Source organism: Anopheles stephensi, chromosome 3 (genome assembly GCF_013141755.1).
Source record: "Anopheles stephensi strain Indian chromosome 3, UCI_ANSTEP_V1.0, whole genome shotgun sequence".
NCBI classification, from domain to species: domain Eukaryota; kingdom Metazoa; phylum Arthropoda; class Insecta; order Diptera; family Culicidae; genus Anopheles; species Anopheles stephensi.
This window is the reverse complement of record NC_050203.1, coordinates 45,004,375-45,024,534: the sequence shown is the minus strand read 5'-3', so window position 1 is coordinate 45,024,534 and position 20,160 is coordinate 45,004,375. Positions and strand designations below refer to the sequence as shown.

The 20,160-nt window shown below is 45.8% G+C and overlaps 1 protein-coding gene across 1 annotated transcript in view; it reads right to left on the bottom strand.

The window, feature by feature from the left end:
- LOC118511058 (protein gustavus) overlaps nt 1-20,160 on the bottom strand; it is a 102,192-nt gene that overhangs the window by 49,052 nt on the left and 32,980 nt on the right. The window contains exon 5 of the mRNA XM_036053668.1: nt 16,743-16,827. The gene's annotated coding sequence lies outside the window, so the exon portion shown is untranslated. The remainder of the gene's footprint in view (nt 1-16,742; nt 16,828-20,160) is intronic.

The following is a 20,160-nucleotide window of genomic DNA, read 5'->3' as shown; positions in this document are numbered from 1 at the left end:
ATGTCCACTGGCTCGCGGCTCAGAGTTGACGAGGGAAGTGCAGCTGAGTGCTGATGTGCATAAACTCGACGCAAAAACGGCGGGTCGACAGAGCTATCGACAGATCGGAAGACCTGGTGGACCAGTGCACAGGGAAGGTGGCGGCGAGGGAGCCTGCGAGTAACAGAATTAAGGAGGTCAATGTACAAAAGATTGCATAACGTGTAGCGGCGAGAAGTGCACTTGGTGTGTGCAAGCTTGCAGTGTCACACCAGTCACTGTTGCCGCCGAGTGCGACGTTTCGTACCGTTCTTGCCATTTCCGCCCCACCAGAAACCCACGCTCTCAATGCTGACGTTGCTGCTGCTGCTGCTGCTCTTGGACAGCCTCCATGTACTCCAGCGGACCGTAACACAACCATTTGTACCAGTCGTTTGATTGGATAATTGAATGGAAGTGCATTTTACGCTTGCCGCCACCAGTATATGTATGTACACACGCCGACCGATTAGTCGGTCCTGGCCAATGAAGTGACACTTTTTGTTTTTCCTTGCTCACGGAGCGTGGAGCACATGGAGACGGTACGGTGGACGACGTTATCACCACCAAAAGGTACTTCGCCTTCCCATGGTTGATAATTATAAAATAAACACGAGTTTCCTCCTTTCGCAGGCGTCAATGGTACTCATTTGCGACCGGCTAACTTGTGTGTTGCATAGGTTGCGGCACTAGTACAAGCGCAAAGACTCCTACTAGACCGTCTACTGGGTGCATTAGTGCTATTTCTACACATTTGGCGAATGTGCGTTTCCGACTGATGTTCATACGCGCAACCAAAACTTTCATAATGTGCATCAATGTTAGCGCCATGGCTCTCTCTCTCTCTCTCCTTCTATCTGATGTGGCTCTAAAACCTCGAGAGGTCTTGGTCCTCTGATATCTGGCATTCCTTGAATTGATTTTGATGGGTGATCTAGATGAGCATAGGTCTTGCCGTGTGAAGAACGGCGCCGTTATCGCTTCGGCAACTGGAGCACCTCTCAGCGCCTCAGTTTAGTAACACACTATTACCTATATTGTAAATGGTGAAGATTGGGCTTATTCGATGTCTGCAAACATTCCTCTGCTTGACCAAACGATATCTTCGGTCGTGCTTACCTTTCTATCCCCTCAATACGTGGGCTATCAAATGTGTCACTTGATTTCTTGCAACATCTGTTACGCTAATGATAAAGCTAAACAAATCAATTACAACTACTAACGCAGAATGTCGCTTAGAAAGTGCGCCTGTTGGGAGCTCGTGCTTCCAACACAGCTTATCACAGTTCAACACTCGTGTGTATACGCGACATCAGAATCAGAACAAACATTGACTTCCTTTTCCACCTGCCTTCGAGCTTGCGCGCGGTCACTGCCGCATCTTCATGCCTTCTACGGTCCTCCGATGTCAGTCACGGACAATTAAACGGTGTGGTTGCGTTCCGTCATTGTTGCAGAAGCGCGTCTTACCATCCGTCACACGTGGCCGCCGCTACCTCCGCGAGTGAGGTCTCGAGCGATCGCGGCAGGTAAATGGTACTCCCCCTTAGTGCACCTGCTCCTCTTCCCCCGCGCTTTACCTAGGGAACATTCGTTTTGGAACTGTTGCCTCAGAACGCGTTACTCATCGCACGCACCGTTTACGTTGATAGCCGTGGGAAAATTCGATTCCTTCGGCCGCTACAGTTCAGTGGGCAAGTGGACTAGTGCGACGACGATGACGCCGACAACTGTGATAGTCGAAGCAATCCCGTACCAATGGCAGCAGCGAAGTGAATGGAACTTTGCAGCTCCGTCCACTTGACCGACGATTACGACAACGGCTGCGACCAGCAAGCGACTCCAAAAAGGCAGAGGAGGAATCCGAGAACAAGATGTGTTTCGACGCGATATGTGCGTATCGCGGTATGTACGCACCGATTCGCAAAAGCTGTGGCTGAGGTGATCCACACACACACAGACACACATACACACACATGACCAAGAATTGCGTGATCGCGTAGGAAACCCCGTGCAGACGTGTGTCCGATCGTCGCGATCAACATCCTGCGCGTCGGAAGCATGGTTACGGTCGCGATGATGGCGGCGAATGAACGGCAGACCTTGAACTTTTGGAAAACGGCATAAAATCCTTCCCGTTGGCTCCATCGTTACTCAACGATGGAGATTCGCCCGGGTTGGGGTGGAGGTGGGGTGGTTGGGTATTGTGGAGTAGAGCAGCCTCCGAAGTCGGCTGTTACCGACTGTTGCTAGCCGTCCTGCCACCTATTTGTGGCGGTTTCTTTCTGCGGAAGCCGACTTGGGATGCCCCCACCCAAGTACGCTAATCGCACGCATCAGTTAAGGTTCGCGACTCACCGAACGCGTTATTGAACTCGACCGTTGGAATGAATCCGTTCGTTTGAATTATTGAATAAGCTCGCGAACCACGAGGACGAGGATTCAACATCTTTCAGCTATCCTCGAAAAGGAAGAGCTACATTAGCTAATCGAGCTAGCAAGTGGGAAGGATAACTTGCTGCTATTGCGCTGAAAGAAAGATCAAATTTGGATAACTTTTTCAAACCCTTCCCGCGTGCATTCTGTTTGTTTTTCACGGGCGCGTCGTCTCTGCGGGGTTTGGGTTTCGGTTGGTTTCTTAATTAAAACTTCTCGTACCGAAAGTACGCCGGGAGGGAGTTGAAGCATAGAAACATTTCGTTTCGGCTTTTAGCTTCATCACCTTGTCCAGCCGCCAGGAAACGCGAGACTAGGGTCTCGGAAAATGAACGGAAGCTCAATCCGCGTGGCCAGTCGGACGTATGGATGGGTTTAGGGAGCTTCCGCGACGAAACCTTGAAAATGGAACAGCTCTAGTATGCTTGCCGCTGCCACCGAGAGCAGAAGATTCTTGATCCGTGGAAATGAACGGCCGGCCGGGGTTCATCCGGGTTCAGGGCTGCAGAGTTGCTGAATGGAAAGGGAATTATAAATGCAGAAGTAAAACTCGGACAAAATTTTGAAAATTAATTTCCAAGCGTTCCGAACGTCATTACGCTTTTCAAGCTCAAAACTGCTATTTGAATTTATTTTTCCTCCTTTTTTTCACACGTCCAATTGCTTTGCTTGCGTGCATCGAATTTAGACGACTAGTAACTGTCAATCCATCATTTGTATAATATGAAAATATTTTAACTGTCGCTTGTTACTGACATTAAAAAGCTGCTTTGAACACAAAGCATTCAAAGGACAATGGTAGCATTATTCAACAAATGGGAGCAGGGCTAGTTCAGGGAAGCAACTGCAAATTTATCGTATCCTTGCGCGAGGGTTGTTTTACTTTGTGGGCGCAGCTCTATAAATGCTATATATTCCACTTTTTAACAGCCATAATGTCACACACAACGCTCTACGCATGTCGGCACGGCCACAGCGTAAAAGAACCTTTTCTTGTCCTTTAACGAAATGGAAACTTTGTGTGATTGATTGTGCAGAAAAGGTGGGTGCGTTCTAATTAGAACCGCGGCACGGATGGCGACGGTCAACCAACTAATGTGCCACACCTCCACACCACAACTGTTGCGGTCCACGGGCATGGGCGACCACGTGTCATGCCGCGCCCTCCAATCTCAACATGAAAAAAACCAATATTATGGCGCACTACTGTTTGTCGCCACATTGACACGTCAGAGTGGTGTGAGCTCATATGCCATTTGTGGCCCTATTTATCAAATCCAAACACACAGCGCCATTCGGAAGGACTTGAGTTACACACAGCACACATCGAGCTGCTGCCGTCATGGCCGTCAATAGATTCTTGTGGAGCGGATCGATCAAGACGCCGAGTCACGTCACGTTCACAAGCTCGGTTCAGCACAACTCGGCCCAGTGCTCGTGGTCGGTTAACGTACTTTGTGGTGTCGCTATCCGAGCACGAGCCTACTGCGAACGGGCCTAATTTTGCATGAGTATGTGCGGCATGTGTTGGCCGTTGATAGTAGTAGCAGCAGTGTATAGTAGTGTACAACCGTGACCGAGAAGCAACCATGGATCGCACACTGGAACAGGTTTTCTTTGTCTTGTCTGTAGGACCTCTAGCAAAGCGCGCCGTATGCAGCACTCATACTCGGAAGGGGGCTCTCGCTTAACTCGAGCACACATCATCAACCTCGTGCAGCTTCCTTTGTGGCTTTCCGCGACAGGCCAAAGCAAAGCCAGAGCAAAGGGAAGGGATCGACTGCCACCCGTTGGCAACCTTGTAACCTTGAAATACATCCACCATTAGCCGCCTTCTTAGAGGACCGGGTCCGGGGGTCTATTGAGTTTCCGTGACGTCAGCTCTTCGAAGCGGAGGTTCGCGACGGGGATAAGGGAGCACGTGGCGCAGTGGTGGCATTATGTCATTAATGGCTACGGAGCTACGGTGCGATGGGTCATGAGAAACTTGAACCTATCGGTGACACGAAAATTTCCACGCTTTTAGACACACTCGCGCTGCAACTGCTTCGAGGTGGTAAACGGATGTGTAACGGTTCTGCAGACTTCCTACGTGCGGCTGGAAGACGCACGGCGTACCAACCTCGACCACCACCATCACCAATGAGCGAAGTTCACCATGTTGGAGAAAGGCAATGACCTTCGAGTGGAGGCTTCATTAAGTGGGTACACCGAGTGAGGTGTACCCTTTGGCCCCGTCGCGTCTTTGGTACGACGTCGATGATCGTGCTCTAGTGCGCTGGCATTGCCTCGAGGGATCGATAGATCATTGAGTCTAATTTTGGTACACACCATCGTGACGATCGCCGCGCGAACAGCTTGATGGAGGGGCATCTTGCTGAGATTAGTTTGCTCACCTCCGGTGTGGTCAGGAGTCTGGAGCCTGCTCCGCGATTGCGGTGTCTTCCTACTGGCCTACCCCTGTTGATGCGTGCCTATATTTTACTGACTGTTCGACGAAGGCACGACTTCAGCATTGGGAACGAACTTCAGCAGAGTTGCTATGCTGCGAGCCATAGAAGCGCCTCTTCCTTATGTTGGCCCAATCGTTGCGTTCGTTTCGCAAGACTCGAGACGATGGGCAACTCTTGCTGTCCGTCCCAGCAAGCGCTGAAGGTTACTTTGGTTTAATGACATTTTCGAAATGAGCGCATGTTTTCTTAACATTGACCTTCAATCGATGCGGCGGTACACCTTCTCGAGCCTATGGCGATTACCGTATTTTTAGCAAAAGCACCACAAACAATCGCAAAGCACACGCGTGCAGCATGGCCGACCACGTAACACATGCACACCGGAATCGGGAGAAGGACTGGACTGTTTCGCTCGTTTTGCTTTGCTTTACGCTCTCAGTAGCCTGTGCCTGTGGCTTCGGTGAGGATTTTGGTGTACAGTTAAAAAGTCAATTCCTTTAATGAGTTTATGCTGCCATGGGCATTCAAGTGCTAGTGCTGTGGGTCTTGTACGCAAGAGACTGCGGAGCGAATCGGCGAAGGAAGCGATTGCGACGCTCAGATGGAAAATATATATATGACCAACAATTATGATTCGTTCCATGCGAAATGCACTGACGAAAGGATCGACATAAAGCGAGAAAAAGTAAGCGCGAACGGATGGGGCAGGCAAATTGATTGCTTTAAAATTATTATTACCAAGCGTGTTTCACCATTTTTTTTTTGCCGATAAAATGATAAAATGCACAAAATTAACCTGAAGACATATTTCATTTTAAGACATCTTTCGGAACCGCTTCTTTGCCTCCGACTAAAACAATTAACCAAATGTTTGGCTGAAGCTGTGAATGAAGCTATATTCTGTTCTGCCGTATTTTGTTGTTGTAACCATTAACTAAACGACACGCTGGTTGACTGGTTCGGAAAGCATGTTGCAGCGGCAAAGCTTCCCAACAACATGCTCCATTCACATTTCTCCTGCACTGCACTGCACACCGTTTCAATCAGTGCACCTGGCCTGTGAAGTCTTGTAGGCCTGTGTTTCACTTCTTTCCACCTTTCCCGAAGATGTGGCGCTCGTTTCTATTGCTGTCCCTATTTGTAGCTGTAAGTAAATTGTGGCGATCGTCATGGGAAATGATTTTTCTCTACAAAATGTATAGCCTATTTCTTAAAGCAACGAGCTTTAGGAAGATTTTTAAGCGCTGTACGCTGAGCTTGAGTCGTTTTCAGTTCGTAATATTTTTATTAGTATTTTATCATCGATTTTACAAACAAAAATAACCCGACGGTAGCCCTGTTCTTTAATCATGAAATATGCGTTTTCTAAAATTGGTCTGACCTTTCCTCGGCTCAGTTCGCTGACACACAGGCTATAGCAGAACATCTTAATCCCCAAGGTGCCATCGACCTTAACCGAAAGATCAACGGATCGCATGGCAAATCCGAATGCGTCATCCCATGGCCCCCTAAGAACACCCACGCTCACAATGAAATCCACCTGATGGCAATGGAGGAATTCTAACTGTTTCTTGCGCAAATAATAACACAACACTACAAATCTTGGGAGCGGGTACGACTGCCGAGCGCACATCAGAAAATATGATCAGCTCCGAAAAGCGGTGCGCGTGGCCCAGCGAGATGTTGATCCGGTCGCTGAATGGTGGGAGTAAATCTTAAACTGTGGGAATCTTCAGCGAACCCTAGGTGGGTGACTCCCGAGCTGACAACCGGAGCAGTGGTGCAGTTAGAAACGTTCTTTGCCATGCACCAACCGGCAAAACTGAGCTACTAAAGGGTGTTGCTCCAGTGTTCGTGGAGGATGTTCCCCCGGCTCTCACGAAACAATTCAACCTTCCTGAGCACGGGAATGCGGTAGAATGGGAGCTCTGGATTTGATGCTTGTAATTTTTAGTAGCTTCGTGCCACCCATCTTGCCCTCTGACTCTACTCCCGAGCCGAGTTCTGCTTCGGTGCATTTTACGAAGACTCGTCAACCCTTTTTGCCGATGCTGAACATACATAACTGGCCTGCCTGTACATATGACTAGGATATTAGCAGGCGAATTGACACCGGTCGCATTGCTTCTAAGCTGATCAAGAATTGCTCAAGGAAGTGAACGACCCACACGACCTCGTTTGTGGGCTGGTCTCCATCCATTCATTGACATTAATGCGGTGCTGGCCTTTCCAAAACACACACACACACATCTAGCCACCGTTACCTAATCCATCAGGCATGTCTGTTTGTTAAATACTGGTCCAAAATAGTTCAGTGTCGAGGTTTCCATTTCCTCACACAAAACTTGTTTGTAGAAACAGCAAGCCGAGTGCCGAGCGGTTTTAATGCTTTATAGAACGCACATGACATGGTTGATAGCATGCAGTAGATAGAGTTAAAAAAAATGTAGAGACTATATTTAGCTCCAAAGTAAAAAGCAATAATATACTGGTAGAAATAAGAATAGCACCACCATCAGTCGAAACCAACATCTTAATTAGAGGAAAGGCTGGGTCTCAAAAGACAGTTTTTTTTTTTTATTCATAAAGAACGGCCTGGTCAAAAGACAGTTAATCCGGCATCAATTGATCAGAAATAGGTTATAATATCATCCAAGCACTTGCCAAAGACGTACTGTTCTACATGTCTCTAATTGCGGCCGGACGGCGATAGGTGGCGGGGGGGGTGGGGGGGGGTGGGGAGGGGATGAATAATTAATCTATGGATCGGTATAAGCAAACATATATAGAAAATGAATAAACACATTTCGATAGTTTAGAACAACACTTTTGCTGGTACACTGATAGTTTGAGGACCTGTGGCGTCCTTTCTCTCTACTATCTCGTGATCGGAAAGATCCTTTACTCTCTCTCCTGACGATTTTAAGCGTGTCTCTCTTATCGGCAATCTCGGCTTCGGGCGTGACCGTTAAGAATATTAAGGTTCCCAGCGACGACTACCAATTGAATCGTTTCGTAACAGAAAACTTCCATTGATATATAAAAACCATGATTTTCACGCAACATTAGTTATTACAAAGCCTCTAGTCTATTCTTCCTCATTTAATGTTGAGTTGAGAACTAATCGACCAGTGTACCTTGCAAAAATATATATATTGGCCACGAAATACCGGTTTATTCAAATAATTTGGGTTAAATAATATTACTCTTACTGCTAACACATAAAAATGTAGTTTAGTTTGTTTTACTTGTTGTAATGAAGGAATCTGTAGAGCAAAAGTTTCAGCGGTGTTACTTTTATTTCAACCCATTATCATGAAACTTTGTACCAACCTGAAACCGGCTTGCTTAAAAATAGAGTGGTGATATTCCTATTGCACTAAGAGCAGAACAAAAATATGTAGAATTAGCCTACCAGTCTACACACGTGCCTTATTCAATGATCCCAGAAAATTAGATTGCACGTCAAATAATTGTCAAAAAGTTGATTAAGCAACGGATTGCAAGCGCAAAGCTTGAACTACTGTTGGTGGAATGAAAACGGCAATAAATTTGGAAAAGGGAACGGTTAAAGTTATTTAAAGGCAATGTTGCTTATGCACGATTACCTCCGCCATATAAATCACACTAGTGAATGGTTAAGCAATTGGCTCAGTATCGACGGGTGAGTGTCGATTGAACAGAAAAGGTTCAATAGGATCGTATCGCAGCGCTAACCAGTTAGACCGGAATTACCATCGAAATAATGAAGAAAACAAACAACAACGACGAAGCCCAAATAAAACCATTCACTACACACCGGAGGTGACATTATCAACGGCCGACAGCGACAACAATCTCCATTCGCCGACCCGATATCGAGCCTGCGTTAGCAGGACGGACGGTGACCGTAGAACGTTTCTAAATCGGAAAAGGGAAGGGTTTCGCTGCCGAAAAAAGAAGTCAGCTTCCGTCTTGGGCGAATTTGCTGGGCGATTGCACCAGCCCACAGCTCCAACCCTTCAGGGTTAGGATACGGTTCCCAAAGCATTCCTTCCCTTCAAACATGGGACGGTTAAAATTTTGATTTAAATTTACGTACAACTGGTCGGGAAGTTCAACGGGGATTTTGGTTGTGAGTGTGTGTGTGTATGTGTTTAATTTCGATTTGACAATCAACCATTAAACTACCGACGTAGAACGATTTTCAGACACTTACTCAACCGCAGTCGCGGAACGGAGTGGGTGGCTTAGGTATGCCAAGATGCGATGACAGGCGCGGCTGCAGTGAAAAAAAAAGCCAACAACTAGATCAATCCGTGGACACGTTTCTGGAGCGCTATATTCATCGCAAGTCTGAATGGTCGAGGCTAACCACCCTCGCGAACGACCCTTGAGAGAAAGTCACCGGAGCGAGAAGAAAATTCTTTTCTTTCCACCCGAATGTACTACCCACCCACTTACTACCCAACGGTCGTCTGAAGAAGGGCGATGGAAGAGGGAAGTGTGGTAAGGGACTTATTTTCTTCAGCATTACGAACGATCTTCTCAATCTCAATTGGCTGACACTGAAAGGGTACACGGGTTGGAAAACTCACACAATTTTCATTTCAATAGACGAAAAACCGTTCGTTTTCCACCGTTGCCGTTGGCCATTTGGAAGCAGCGGTACCCCGCGTGCAGGACCCACGCACACCCCCTCCCTCTCCTCCACGCTGTAGTAGTAGAAGCTTCTATTGCCGCTCCACTATCAGCTCCACTATCTATGGCCCACCACCCTGCGACCGTTCGCCATGGGAAATGAGCATCGGTGGCGCGTGAGCCACGTATTGTTGAGATTCTCGCGGAAGTTACGGTCACGGATGGCGCTTCGTGAGATTTCTTTACACTGCTCCCGGATGGTTGAGGAAACTGCAAGCGGTGATGGTGATGGTGGCGCTGGACAAACCCGGTCATTATCATTATCATTACGGGTTGCAAATCTATGACGCACGCTACCAGTGGTAGGCTGCCTGCTGATCCTCGGCTTCGTGATGAGATGTAGCTAACTGCTAACTACAATCCATTGATAGCATGATTGCCGTTCAAGTAATGCTCAGCAGCATAAGATAGTAGCCACAATCACAACTCGATAACAGCACAGCTCGTTTTTGTCTGCTGGGATAGTTGTCGTTGTCGCTGATGGCACGTTTAGTGTACTTACTTTGAGGTCATGTCAATACTTCGTCTTATTTAGTGTAACAGTTTTCCCGACCATGGGCTCCTTTTATATTGGCCCTCTGCCTTCGCTACGAGTATCATGCAGCTAGATAGTCCCGACAAGTACGTCTATCCAGATGAGAGTTCAATCATCTTTACATCGCTTACCAACGAACTAAGCTCCTTCTTCCTTAAATGATCACCTCATGATCATGTATTACGATTTACATAATGGCACATTAGAAGCACTCCATGGAATGATTCAATTGGATAGAGGTAATCCTGTAGTGGAATTAGGAAAAGGTAATTAGAGCAACATTTGTCACACACATTTGCCGAAAAGCTTTTGAAATTGTTACGAATCATCCATCATCAGAAGATCCAGAAATCGCTTCAGATATGCTTATCTACAGCAACATACCCTAGAACAGGCTGTAAAACTTTGCAATAAGCTGGAGATTAGAGAAGTAGCAAATAAAACCACATTTCCCATTTTCTTCGTTGAATCCGTTAGAATGTGAATGATGGGTGATGGTCATGTAAACAAATGATGAAATTTTGCAACATTACAATTTGACAATATTGGACCAACACTCTGCAGAAAATCTACAAACAAAAATTTCCCCTACCTGAATGGCATATTCCATTGTATGATTGCTACTTTCCACAAACGGATTGCTGTATTCAACTATCCAGCTGAAACATTCCACCGAACTACTCTAAAGATTATGTGCATCGAAACCCTTTAAGTTGAACTATTTTATTATCCCAGACCGTATTCTGTTTTTATTGATGTCTATACGTACGATTCAAATGCTTGGCTACATTTTTAACACATTTTGCATACAGTGTTGTGTGCTATGTCACATTCAGCATCGACGCAGTGTGATGATGCATGTGTGTACTAACTGCCCCCCCTAAGTGGTTTTCCTCCTCACACACATCTCCCCTATCCAACCGTTTCCATATCATTCGCCCATAGAATTCTCTAGCCGATCAACCTTGGTAACGTGATCATATTACGTTCGTATTTCCGCTCGTTGTTGTTTGGAGGTAATTTCGCACATGACTACCGTTTACCTTTTTCTTCACATCACCTGCTCTGCCTGCCTGCCGTCGGCCAGCATTCCATGTGGTCGCTGCTCAGCTGCTCAGCGTGCATAAACGCAACGTCATCTACATTCAGTTGCATAATAATCCGTTGACCACATGGCCGCCAAAGCAATCCACCACACACGCTCATATGCGCTTCTGCGACCTCGACTAACTGATGGTGTGCCATGCGGTGATCATGCAAAAAAGTGTGCCTCGTATCGCCTACCAGTGCCTACCAGTAGAACCTCTCTTTTCAGCTGGCCGTTACTTACCAGATGCAGCAAATTCAGGGCCATATTTTGGCGTTATGCAGCGTTGATGTGCTGCGCGCGATCGTACCAAGCGGGTTGAGGGTGCAACAGCCTGCAGACAAAATTCTACTACGTGGTAGACGTCCCGTTTTGAATTTTTCACAATCTTCCTATTGCTTCTCGGTTCGGTGCGAAATATAAATACACTGACCCTAGCAAGATCACCGATCGTAAGATAGGTCAGTTCGGTTCGTGCCATGGTAAGATCGCATAAATGCACCCATGACGACGTAGTGCTTAGTGCATCTCTTGCTGGAATTTTGAAGCTGTTTTATGTGAGCATTGCAGCACATTTGATTAACATTACAAGTATTATTTCGACCTAAAATTGGCTCAATGATTGCCAGATGGTTACTCTTTAACATCTCTCACTCGCTCTCATTTCGTATGCAGTCAACCGAAGGTTTTAAATGGACATGTTTTTGTTACCCCTTATGACGCTTCACCGATCGGTACCGCAGTCTAATTGAAATTCAATCACTGTTAAAAGCCGATGATGCAGATCATCGATTTTTCGGAACGGCACAACTCTTATTCTTTCACGTTTGTGTGGGGCAATGAAAGCTACGAGATATGAATTTAGTATGCAGGTGTACGCCACGCCATGCCTCAATCTGCGATGTTCTCGAATGCGAGTTGCATTGATGCTTGTTTAGAAAAAGTGACCCCGCCGGATATTCATTGTTAATGTGATTCGTTATAAATTAACTAGGCTTAGTTGAATTTTAAGCAGATTTTTTTTCCTAAAATTATATTTAGCTAATCATCTATGAGCTAATAATCATTTTGTAGTAAATAAAGACTTAAGCGTAACTTAATGGACGGTAATGCTGATTGCAATTTGAAATCTATTTCTACACTGAGCGAATTAGATACATAAAAAGTAACTGTTATATAAATTACTTTTTAGGAATAACTTATTCACACATTATGTTCAAAACCAAAACATGATTCTTCCTACAAATTCTTCAATGTTCACGTTACTCCGGTGAGAAAAACAAAAATTGCCATGTTCTCTCAAACCGTCAAGCAACAATAAAACGTTTGGGAGAAATGTGCGCTTGCGCAACAAGGCAATTTCCATTGAACTTAGATGAACTTTAACTGTAACCCTTCCGGTGAATGTTCAGGCAAAACTTGGCAACTCAATGCTGCTAAAATCGTAGTATCTTCACATCGATTCGCCTTATTGGAAAATTTGAGCCAAGAATATCTCTCTGGTCCTAAGATTTTCCAACCGGCTCTTTTTTTTATTCATAAAGAACGGCCTGGCCGTATTGCTTTCCAACCGGCTTCAAGGTGCTTTGAAACATTCAAAACAAGTAGTATAAAATTCATGCAACCATTTCCTCATTCGCTCTCATTCTAGTGCAGGCACTCGACGCGTGGCGGTCGCCTTCTGGCGTGACGCCTACACATACCGACATTCATGTACGAATGTACGGCAGTCAGTAGCGACGTCGGGGAAAATCGATCGAACGAATACATAGCGAATGAAGCATTGAAAACACGTGGTTTCTATTTTTGCACAGACGCAGCGTTCCAAACTCCAAAGAAGCGTGTCTCCTTCTCTTTTTGCTCTCTTTCTCGCTCTCTCACTCTCTCTCTCTCGCTCTTATTCGGTCTATCTCTCGTTCATGCTGCTTGATGATCCTTTTGCCTAAAGCTTTGTCTCACGTACGCAAGTAGATTTATATTCTATCGCTCATCAACCCCCCAACAGACGAGACGGGGAGTATTTTGCGAAGTCATGTGTGCAGACAACCCGGCCGTTTTCCCTCCGTTCCAGTGCCGGATCACAGCGCAGACAACAAAGGGAAAACTTTGGCAACCAGAATCAGGTGACGCTAGCCGAACAAAGATGATGAACCCGGCAACATGAAAACGTGTTTCACAGGAACTGATAACAATGTGCGATGTGACGGATGTTCGATCGAGTGCATTGCTGGAATCTTCGTGTAACTTTTAAGTTTCGAAGATGTATTTACAATGTCCCTTCCGCTCAGTGCGCACAGTAGAATGCTTATTGATGGACGTTAACTGTAGCAGTAGGAAATCATGGACAAACAGCTATTGCCAGCCAGCCAGTCTGTGTAAAATGTGTTCCGACAATTTCGAAACGATCCATTCGAACGTGCAAACCGCGAAGTACTGGAAAGGTCCACGCAAAAAAGCAAGGGTTCCACAACCGATGTAACCGCAATTCCCAAACGAGTTTTAATTGTCGTTTGAAATTGGTGCGTAAACGAATGGTTGCACTAACCTGTCATTAATGATGGCATCCAAGGAGCTGGTTGACGGCGGCAACCCTGACGGCGGCGGTCTCGAGCCTGCGTTGTGGTTTACAGCTAAAGCTAGCTGTTGCTGGGGTGCGGACAGCGGCGTTAGCAACGGCACGTAGACAAACAGGAACGGTGTTAAAGGATTGTTATTGCCAATCGAAGGCCTCCTGCCATTTGTCGTGTTGATCTGTTTTGGAAGCGTGGACCCACCTGGTGCAGCGAGGGACACCGCCTGGCCGAGTGGTAATTGCTCCGTGCGATATTGGCCCCGACGCCCGTTTCGATGCCGCCTCTGCAGAACGGGCGGTTTTTCCCGATTTTTGAGATCGAAGTGGATAAACGGAGAGAAGAATCCGTCATCTCCAGCGCCCGACATCAGTTGAAAGAATGCCTGAAAAAGAGCATTCTGAAGGGGACAGATCGTTGGCTCTGCTGGTGTGGCGGTACGCATATCGGTACGATTTTTCCACCAATGATCACTGTGCTGATCGGTCGCTTCCCATACTCGGTACCAGTTGTACAGCAGCTGAGCTTGCATCGAATCTAGCATGCACTGCTGCTCGTCCAGATGCAAACGTGCCACGTGGTCGAGCCAACGGCTGTAGCCGTTGGACGCTTTTGTCAAACGATCGTGTACACTTAGCCATTGGTGTTTCGCATGACAGATCGATCGATCAACAGCTGCAGTAGTAGCTTCAGTATTGGTAACAGACACTGCAGAACCAGGAGCGAATGGTGGCCGTGTTATCATACTGGTACGGTTTCGGTTCGTTGCTTGGTGTGGTGCATACTGCACCGAACTCGATAGCAATGCAGGCGTTTGCTGATGTTGCTGGCGTTGCTGCATAAGCAGTAGAAATGCTTGCAGCTGTTGAACACGCTGGAGTTCGTCACACAACAGTGAAGAATCGTTGATAAAACTAGTCGGCTGATAAAAGTGTTGCTGTCCCGTGTAAAAAGCACTCTGCATTGAGCGACCAGCTCGCTGAGCATCCTGATACAAGAAGGGACCCTTATCGAACACGTGGCCCATCGCGAGAGGAGCTGATACACCGGTGTTTTTGTCCACTCCGGCAGCACTAACCATTGTTTCGTTACGCTTGATTATACAAATCCAAAAGTTTAAACTACGAATAAACACAGTACACTAGGCAAAAAGCGATCGAAATTACACACACACACACGCTCAGAATCCGACCAAGGTGGCCGGATGATGCACAGAATAAGGATCGTTTCAGTCTTTGGCTCTCCACTACCGAAAGCGATGCAAAACACTGCTTTCGCGAACACGGTTCGAGTCGAATTCAAGGATAATGTCGTCTATGTTACCGCCCGTACCGACCGACCGAGTGGCATCGGAGCATTCAAAACTCAAACCCGTCCGTATACCGTCCATGTGTTTCCTTCCCAAAGACTCACCAAACCCATCCCGTCGTGCCGGCCAACGTCAACACGGCCATCAGTATCCGTGCACCGCTCGACGTGCTTCGTCGTTGGCGGTGGGTTGGTTTTGGTGTGCATGCGATTCTTTCGTCTACCCGTAGAAAAACTACTAATAACAACAATGGCGGAAAAGGTTCTTCTCCAGACCCAGACGACGTCATTGCCACCGTGCCGTGCCGTTAACCGTTTGCCGCACTGTTCCTGGCATGGCAGTTTGCATGCTGCACGTATCCGCCCGGCAAGGCAAGCAAAGGCGGCGGAATCTGCACAGTTGAAATGCGCTCAGGACCGCCGATGGATGGTGTTGCTGCTGCTATTGCTGCTGCTGCTGCTGCTAGCCGGCACATGGCAGGATAGCGAGAGTACGTCCTTTCGGTTGCTCTCCCACGTTCCATAAAGGACACGGTGAAATTGTCTTCCCTTTCGTTCCCGATGCGCAGCAAGTTATATGTGCACGATGAAAATAAGTGCATTGATGCTGGACTTTTTTTTTAGTTGCCTTTTTCTCTCAAAACTGCCAGCCACTATGTACTTTCAGTTCTTATTTTAAGATAACGCCGGTGCTTTCGCTGCCAGTTGATGACGAAACATGCTTCTCGTTTCACGATGTAGCAACGCAGTGGTTCGGATTATACATATCTGTTCGAAAACATAGTATTGTGACGATTTACTCAATTTCCCAAAAAAAAATCCATTACGGGTTCATTTGCAAACTTTCGAATAAGGAAACCATAATTTCACAAAAAACGCTGTTGATTTTGTGGTTCACTCAGAAGAAAATATTTCTTTTTTTTGCTCTTCGAGGGTCCTTAAAGCAGTAAAATCGTAAGAGATGTCGTTTAAAAATCCGACACAACTAAACATACAAAGCTCGGAGAGCACGTGAGTAATCGAGAGAATAGTTGATTTATCGCATAACCATGCAGTTCATAGTGCACAAACGAAAATCTTGGCGAAAACAGAAGCAAGCTCAGAGCACACAGTTTGTCTAGTTTTCTCTTCACCATGGAAGCAAAGATAGCAGATTCATTTTGTTCCGTGTCGCCACTTTTGCCACTCTCAACCAAGGGATGGTGTGTTGTTCGGTGGTTTCTCAACACCTTCGGCCAGACAGAAACCACCACCCAGACACTCTTACTTATGTATAGTGTGTTATGTGTATTGACTTCTTTGCATTTGAACGAAATACATTCCTCTTCGCCATCACAACGCCGGCCGAAGGTCGTTGAATCGTCTATCGGTTGAAAGCAGTTACCGTCGTCTCAAGGAATCGATCGAGGTAGCTTTTTTTTGCATGGCAGAAAATCAGTCTGCCATAGTTATGGGTATCACACTGCTTTTTTCGTAATTTATAATGAAAGCTTAGAACCGTTTACCAGACGTTTTCAGAGGGCTTTGGCAGCTTTTGGTAGACAACAAAGCACTGAAGATGGTGATGGAAACATGGTAGCAGATAAGCAACTTTGTCGGTTGCCTTACGCATTCATTATACGCTGTTGGAAAGCTACAGTACTGTACGTACGTACCTTTTATGTTCGTTGGCAGGCTGGATATTGAAGTGGTTGACGGAGGGTTGAGTTTGCAGCTATCATCGCTTGTATGAAGGCATATCTGTAATAGACAAGTACAGGAAAAGAACACATTCAAGTATTGATGATGACGATATGACGAAGTTGGAGAAAGATCTGGCAGTATTGCTGTGACAAATGAATTATCTAGGGACACAATACACATAATAAACACACAACAAATTTACAGTCTATATAAACAAAATATTTTTTGACTATCAGTAACTTTGTCCAGGTAATTCTTTAAAAGCAGGCAAACTGTTCGCACGATAGGACCAGATGCCTACACAGCACCACGCATTAATGAGTCCTATAACCAGGTCACATGACCCAATCCCTGAAGATGGGACACATGGTTCACCTACATTACCTCCGCCAATCCAAGTCAGAGCTACATATGTCCCGTGCTAGTCGCAACCTTGTGAAGTCGCATTCATTTACTAAAGTTAGAATTTTACAGCCAACAAATTTTCATATTCAAGAGCAAGTAATACAAAAAAACAACCATCAAATTCAAACTTAATGTAACTGGCACATATTATTCTGAACTTAAACAGCACAAACGATCGAATATTGTTGTAAAATTAGAATCCCTTACAAAAGAATTAATTTCTAAAATAGATAATTTGTAGTTGGGAATTCTTGAACCTCGACCTTCTTCGAGGAAAATGGTTAGAATTCGCTTTGGTAATACAGTCGTCGCACATCAGTGTGTTGAACAATATTGGGAGCAATGGACAGAACTCATTAGAGATCGTACTGTACTGTGTTATTTTAATCATGCTAATAAACCACAACAAAATAGAACATTTCGATAATAAGCATTCCAATTCACAACTTCCTCTTGGCATGGGAGCAGCCGCTAGGTGGCTAGTCCTCGGCAGCTAGCTTGTTTCATCTAACAGTGCAGTGCAGCGCAAAAAAGCACCCAGAAATGAGAAAAATTTGTTTATTCGATGCCATAAACATGTTGTCAAAAATAATTACTACCATAGCATGCAAGCTACCTGGCAACCTGGTCGATGTTGCAGGTGTTTTCGTTTCATTTTAACAAATAAACACAATCGAATGCATCCAATCGTAGCAATTTCCGGCAACGGCATGCTACAACAACAACAACAACAAAACAAACGCACACCAGGTACTCAAATCAAGCGCCATAATCGTAGCCTACTCAACAATAACGCCGGTAGCTAATATGCTTTCAAACGCAAATGCAAAATGCATTAACGCTTCTGTGCGAAACAATTATAAATGGTGCAGTGCAAAACAGACCCCCAACTGTGTGCTCTGTTGTGGAGGTGGTTAGTCCATTTTCACGACGCTGCTCTTCTCTACTCTAGTCCTGTCACAGCACGCATTCCAGTCGATCTTTGGCACGGCTGCCCTACCGAAAAACCCGTCACTACTAGTGTCCTTTTTCAGTGCTAATCAATGTTGCATAAAATGAAATAATGCCATCGTTACAATCCACTGATTTTCACGCACTCGTGGGTACGTTGTCCTGGTGCCTGGTGTCTGGTGTGTGTGTGAGTGAGGGTCCCCAAAATGTGCGCCGCTATCGGTGTGTTTCCGCGCGCTCGTCCCACCGGGTGACGAAAATTATGGAGAAAGTATAGCTTTCCAGTCCAGTGCACTATTATCCTGCTGCACCGTTTGGTAGCATTATCGTTTCCCGTTTGTGTCTGTGTGTGGTACACTGGAACCGGAGGTTCTCCTCAACTAGCCAACCCCATCGGCGGCCATCAAACCGTTCTTGGCTGGGGTTAGAATAGTTGTTTAGTACTTCAAAACATCGCACTTCCCCCTGATAGTGTGGTGTGCTCGAGTGTGGCAGCGGTGAAACAAAAAATAATCATAATAAACTCACAAAATAAGTCGAGCAACGAGCTCATATTGTTTGACGCGTTTTCGCCATGACACCCGCATCATTCAAACACGCACAGTTCACCCGTAGCCTGACTAACTTCCGCATTTAATTGTGGGTTATGGTTCAAAGTACTGCTATGTTGGTGAACTATTTGTCCACAAGATATTTGTCTGCTAACAATTTAACATTTGTTATTCTACGACTTTGTTAAGACCGCAAACTATTTCGCAAAAGAAATTTGGCAATGACAGGGCAGACCAATTGACCGATGGGCTTATCCCAGCTCACGAGCACATGAGTTTCCCCCCAATCTCTCTACATGACTCGCTCTCAGAGGATGTGGGTAACAAATGAACTTTAGGAAGCTCTTTCATTGAATTACTCCCAAAATGTCCTTGAAGGCTTGGTTTCTTGGATCCTCAGCATAGGACAGGTCAACTCCCAGGTATCTGGCTGCCGTCTCGGATACTCGAAGGAGAAGTACGAGATGGCTCGACCCACCTGGTTGAATGTAGCCATGGCATTGAAAAGTTGTCTAACATCCCGATATGGATGGGACCTGCTGGGAGACGCAGAAGAGGTCGGATTATCAATGTGATGCTCCCATTCCCCTCCTTCAACTGCTACCGTTTTTCTGTCCATTTTAAGTGTTGTATCTATTGTAGCGATTATTGAATTGTAGTAGTTATACCGTATATTTCGTTCTTCAACGAAATGACAACAATATAAGTGTTGTGCCTCTGTTGTACGATTGATGATGTATCAATGGACGAATGAAAGAAAGTATCAATGACTACCATGTGTAAAGGGGTCGGTACGGCACAGATCTTGACCGGCAAGACAGTGAGAAGGAATCAGGAGGACAACTCTTAGAACTGCAACGGTTAAGACCCACGCTATGGATAGGACTTCTCTCATCCATTATGGCATACTTGACAACGAAGCGTCCAAATACACCCGCTTGAAACAGTACTCTGCTTTTGGATGACAGAACAACGGATAAGGTGCCTGTTGCGGTTTGGATGAGGAAATGCGTTCCAACTTATGAGAATTGTATATTATTTTGTAAATTAGTTGCAGGCAATGCGGCCAGGCCGTGACCGATACAACTGGTAAAGGTTCTGTATCTCCCAATCCTTCACTGTTAGCCTAGACTTCATCCTGGCGGGATGCATTACAAATTTTTCAACAAAAGAAAATGCAAATCAGGGAGCGGTAATTGGAAAACTTGTAACGCTGCACGGGAGTACAACAATACACCGACGTAAGACATGAGGTCGTTATAATTTGCAACACCTCCACTAATTGTATATTATGTTTTGTTGCTGCGCCTGTGTGCCAATAAAAGTTTTTAAATAATACTATTTGCTGAAGCATGAATTAACATAAACGAGCAGCGGTGAATGGAGATTACAAGAAGCGAGATGAAGGCATAGCTTCGCCCTCAGCCAGCTTTAGTGCACAGTTGCACTCGACTAGACGCCATTGGTCTCTTCTTTGTGCAGC